Genomic DNA, 5950 nt, shown 5'->3' on the forward strand with positions numbered 1-5950 from the left:
AATTATTTTAAAATACACTATATCTACTTTTGTCAAATTTTACATTTGTGTATACTATAATGGAAGCAGAAATTCTCTCTAAAAACATTATCTCTTTAAACATTTGAGGTACATATTATAGCCACAAGCAATATCTGACATAAAATTGCAGTATAGGCATATCAAATTTTACATTTCTCTGGTAAAATACCATGACTAAGATATATAATCACTGTATAGTGCCTAGACATTCCAGTAAGAACCATTATTTTTTTAATGTGGCATGATCAATACATATTCTGCAAGGGACAGTAAACTTAGTAATTCTATAAGATATGTCCTGAAATCATTTTCAAGTTGTACAATAAAACAAACGACTTTGTTAAGGCTGTATTTTATTTGCTGATTAATGGACAAAAGATAATGTAATTTACATTTAAAATTTTTTTTAAAAAGACTGCACTTCTAAAAATCATGAAAAGCCGGAGAGACTCTTAAATTACTGAAACCTTAATATGTCTTACACAATCTTGTTTGTACAAAAATGCAAGTTAAATATAAACATAATGCAGTCATGATGATTTTGTTCAAATCTGTTTTCTGTAACGCTCAGTTATATCTAAAAGTTTCTCAGTTGTTATTTGTGAATAGAACAATACCTGATTGAATTACTATTGGCACAGAGCCCTAAAAAAAGCATACTTTGGCATTACTCTTTTATATGGTTAAAGATTTATTTTTTAATTGGAGATCATTTAAACATTGGAAAAAAAGAAAAAAAATTAAAGGGCACTATGTCCATAAACCAACAAATAACTTGGCTGTAATGTATCATAAAACACAAAGAAATGTATATACCTGTACAATGAACATTTTGTATTAACATAATCACACACAAGTGTATACACGTGTGCACACACATACACCTTCACACACTCACTCATAAAACAAAGCCTAATAAGGTGCAGTTTCCAGTTCAATATTCAGCCTTGCATTTTTTTTTTCACCAAATGAATAGCTTTTTGTCATCTTCCCATTCTTGAAAACAGTATGAAGTTCATGACCAGATTCTTCAAGGTATCCTTTTATTTCCTCAAATGCGACAAATTTTTTTGCTGGTGTCCTATGTAAAGATAATTGGTCATTTCTGGTCCTCTTATTGAGATTAGTAACTGGGTCCTTGAAGACATTAATCCTCAAACCATTAGTTACGATGTAACTATACTTGAAAAAAAAATTCAAGAGATATCTTGTTAACTTCTGGAGGAAAGTTCCACCAGAACCAAAGGAAACATTTTTAGGACTCTTTTTGTTTTTTACTTCATACTGTCTGCACTATTTTTTGTAAGGTATTATCCCTGCATTAGCTTATTGACTAACTCAAAGTAAGATGGCAGCAACTTGTAGCCCTTTGAATTCTTCGTAACAGGGAACTTCTTACCTAAAATATCCAAAATCTTTAATACAGAGTTAAAGAGGATTTCAAGGATCAGGTGTGATTATTAGTGGTGCCTCTGTATAGTTTGATACTGTTAAATATCTTAGACCTTACCCCCTATTTTCTCATACATCCTAAAAATGCTATCTGTTATCCCTGATGACAGATACAGGGCAGGCACTGATGAAAACTGCGTTGCTCTATATTCAGAAGCATCTTTTTCAAGCTCTTCCCTCGAGCTCTTACAGTATTGTATTCTGAACTGGAACAGAATACCCTGGAAGAGGATCTTTGGTTACATAGTATTTTTTTTTTTTAATTTAAGCAGTTCTTGCTATTATATCTGTTCTTTGAAGTTAACCAAATGAGAAGACATTTCTATGCCAGCAGTCTCTTAAAAAGAGACTCCCCTGTAGCCAAAATCATGTAACTTGCATCCCAGATTATCTAAGTTATTTAGCATATGTCGTCTTCTGCTCTCTAGGATTTGTGGCCACTGTGATTGGACACCAGGACTGAACAAGGATAGTTTCAGTCCAACTTGTAAGGCAGCAACACTCTGAATTTGTGTTTTCTACTGCGGAGAGAACACTTCCGCTGGGAATGGCAGAGTTCTGGGAACAGCTTTTGCTTTTCCTGGAAGATGTTCATCATATTTCTCAAGAATGTAGTTCCATTCTTTTCATCGAAGACACCATCTTGGAAAGTTCGCTAATCTTTTATTTTGAAATGCCATGTCTCTTCTGCGTTCATCCTATCTAGTGAATTTTTTGTTTGAGACATTGTCATTTTCATCTCCATACATGTGATTTGGGTCTCTTTTATATCTCCACGCCTCTACTTAACATACTCAATCTTTCTTCCAGTGTGTTGAATATATGGAGAATCTGGAGTGCTGAAGTGTTTTATTTCTTAACCTGGATGGTGGATACATGGTGTTTGCTTTTTGTAAATTTTACATTTATATTTTGTGCACTTTTCTGTATGTGTCATGTTTCAAAATAAAAATTTAGATTGTTCAAGAAATCATATTAGCTCTTCAAAATATCCAAAATCCAGCCACTTTCCACCACCTCCATTTTTCTACCCCGATCCAAGCCTCCACCATTTATTAACTTAAGAGCAGAATCCACCCCTACCTCCCCGCCCCCACCTTGTCTGACTTCTTCCAGGCCCCCATAGTCACTTTCAGCTCATATGCTAATGTCATTGTTTTGACATAATGTTTCAGTTCTGTCATGTCATTCCTCTGCTCAAGTCCCAGTGGCTTCCCATCTCAAAGTCAAAGTCAGAGATGGTTTATGGTTACAAAGCCTTAAATGATCTGGCATCCTCTTGTCTCTCTGACTCCTTTCTTAAAACTTACTCCCTCTGCGTGTTAGCCACACTAGCCTCCCTTGTGTTCTTCTAACTTACTAGGCAATCACCTGCTTCAGAGACATTGCACTTACATTTTCTCTGTCTAGGACACTCTTATTGATGGAGATAACCCTTGTGGCTTATCTCCATCACATCTACATTCAGATTTTATCTTCTTGGTAAGACTGTCTTGATTTCCTTATTTAAATTAGCCTCATTACACCAGTACCTCCTATTTCCTTCTCTATTTGTTTGTTTATTTTTTTTGCATAGTACTTACCACTATCATATTGTATATTTTATGTTCATTTATTCTTCAAAGAACAATGTTTAACATAAAATGTACTAAACATAAACTCTGTAGGAGAAATGATTTTTATCACTTTTTTAATTTATTGCTTGAAGCTTTGGTGTCTATACCAGTATATTGCACGAAATATGTACTCAATAAATATTTGTTGAATTAATACTCTTAACCATCATTCTCTACTTTAAGGTAATTTCTCCTCCTCGAAATTAAAAAAAAAAAAAGTCTTCCATTGTTTATTTCAGTGGCTTGTACATGATGTGCAATTAATAGATGTTTGTTTAATGAATGACTCCATGCCTAGCTAGTGGCAATGTAGTCCTGTTATCCCTAATGGTTACAGATGGGGAGTAGGAGTATGCACACTGAGGCTCTATTCTTGGCTTTTTCTCTGACTGCATTCAACATACATGAATATTTATTAGTTGTTTATTTTGGGACTTAAATATCAAATACTCATTTGGTAAACATGTTTGTGTGGAAAGCACTGGACAAGCCACTGCAGATTAAAATTAAAGACCACATTTTCTTCCAGGCTCCCAAAATATGCCTGCAAAATGACATGTGTCCCGTCTTCTATGGTATACTGCTAAACCTGCATTTGCCAGATTCTGCCAACAGATAACTTAATTGCAAATACAAAGCAGCCACTGAGGGCATATTTACTTCTCTTATAAAGGCGAGTATAGTTGTGTGGACCACAAATGAAATGCATGCTGTTGGATTTGCAGGAATAGTTTTGGAGACTGGAAATGATTTACTCTTGGCTGAAATAGATTAGGGAGCTGTTGCTGTCCCTTATAAAAGCTCCTGCTTCCTCTAACAGAAAATATCGCTTGTTTTCCATGAAAATATGCTGCTGGTCAGAGAAAACTACCTCTGCGCCTCGACCCTAGCATTTGGAACGGCAGCACTCACTCATCTGTCTTTAATTATACCTAGAAGAGTGTTGAATGCTGGGGAAGAAGCCACGTGTTCTTGCTCCCAGGTCACAGTGTTTTCCTGGCTGTGCAGCTGGCAGCCTTGACTTTACTCCAGATAGTGCAAATCTCTCTGAAATATGGTGTCTGGCCCTGCAAACAGAACTTGTAATAGACCGATCAATGCAGAGCATAACCGAACTAACATTTCCCGTATTGTGAGAGTATATTGAAAATATTTATGAAATGTTAGAGTAAGCATCTGATCGAACATCATCACTTTAGAGATGGGATAATGCAGGCCCAGAAAGATAAAGTGACTCGTTCAATCTCACAGAACTAGTTACCAGCAGGGTGGGACTAAAACCCAGGTCACCTGACTTCTCACACCATGGTCTTGCCACTGTATTGCTCTCACAGTCACGGGCCTACTTGTAAGCCACACTGGCTCTCAAATATTAGCATTTTTAAAAAGTTACCTGAGGAGCAAATTAAAAATGTCCGTCTTTGGGGCCTTACTCCCAGAGACTCTAATTTGGAAAGTCAGTGATAGAGGCTAGGAATTGTGCTTTAGCATGTACCTCATCCACTGATGTAGATGGCATTAGGCTACAACTTGAGAAATCCTTGAGAAATCCTGGTACCTGGCAAGGTATCGTTAGAGAGAATGCATAATATATAGATTAGCAACCCACCATGAAGCCCAAAGATCTGCGTTTATAATCTCTCTGCTTTGCTACTTACTGACAGTGTACAGTCGAATGAGTTCATTATTTAGTCTTTCCAAGTCTTTTATCTTACTTGTAAAATAAGAACTTACTGGGCTGTTGTGAGAATTATATATATATATAGAGAGAGAGAGTTGTGTGCGTGCGTGTGTGTGTGTGTGTGTGTGTGTGTGTGTGTAGCACAGTGTGCCTGATGCATAGTGAGTGCTTAATAATTGTTAGATATTGTTATTAACAAAGTGCTTGTCATATACCTTGTACTTTTAAATATTCCTTAAATAGTGGTATTATTGATATTTTGAGATAATAAGTCAGTTCCCAATTTCCCATATGTAAGCACACATATATAGTATATATATATATATATGTGTTTAACATGTAATATATTATATATAAAAATATAGTGTAACTAAATTTCCCCTTTGGCTATATCTCCATCTTCTTATTATTTCTCCCCATGTCCAATCAAATCTACAACAGAAAGTACCTGTCGGAGAGAGCAGAAATGATATCAATGAGATTGTTCTTCTATTCTTCAAAATGTTATTTTCTCTTTCCTTCCAATGAGCCTTAACTAAAATAGCCAGTTGCATTTCATGAGCCTGGTGAGAACTTGCATTTCTGACTGAGAGGATATATGTTTAAGTAATTTAGACGTTTCAGCATGTGTATTCCCACTTGGACTAGAGGTCCTTCGGTCCAGTGAGCTCATCAGGTGAAGTAAAAATATACTCGATCCAGCCTGTCATTTATATGCATAAGATTATAGGATACAAAAGAAAGTCTACCAAGAGATAAAATAAGGGCCTCAAATTATCCAAAATACCATGACTTGAGTGCTACTGAATTGCCAATTGTCTAAAATAACTTGATTGCCAAGATTCTGAGGATAGACGGTGGAAATAAACTCATGCGTGAAATGATAGCTACATCAAGGAAAATGGAGATGGATGTCAGAGGATTCTGAGTGACTTTGGGGTTATTGGAGTGCTTTAGGTAGTGCAGATCACCTGGGAATCAGACACTCTGATTGACTTAAAAGCTGTTGTCGTTTAAAAAGTATTAAGAATGACAATCAGTTTAGTTGGCTACAGTGATAAATTTTACCATTGAAAACGGCCCTTAACATCACATTCTAGATAGTGTTGATAGCAGTAGTGATTCCAGTGTTAGTAGTGTGGTAGGGTCTCTATATTTTTCTTCTAAAAATCTAGATAGA

General features: G+C 35.8%; 1 pseudogene; it reads right to left on the reverse strand.

Annotated features, from left to right (window-relative positions):
* Positions 1 to 742: 742 nt before the first annotated feature.
* Positions 743 to 2597, reverse strand: LOC120581196 (nicotinamide phosphoribosyltransferase-like; annotated as a pseudogene).
* Between the last annotated feature and the right edge of the window lie 3353 nt (positions 2598 to 5950).

This window comes from Pteropus medius, unplaced genomic scaffold (assembly GCF_902729225.1).
Source record: "Pteropus medius unplaced genomic scaffold, Ma_sr-lr_union100, whole genome shotgun sequence".
NCBI classification, from domain to species: Eukaryota; Metazoa; Chordata; class Mammalia; order Chiroptera; family Pteropodidae; genus Pteropus; species Pteropus medius.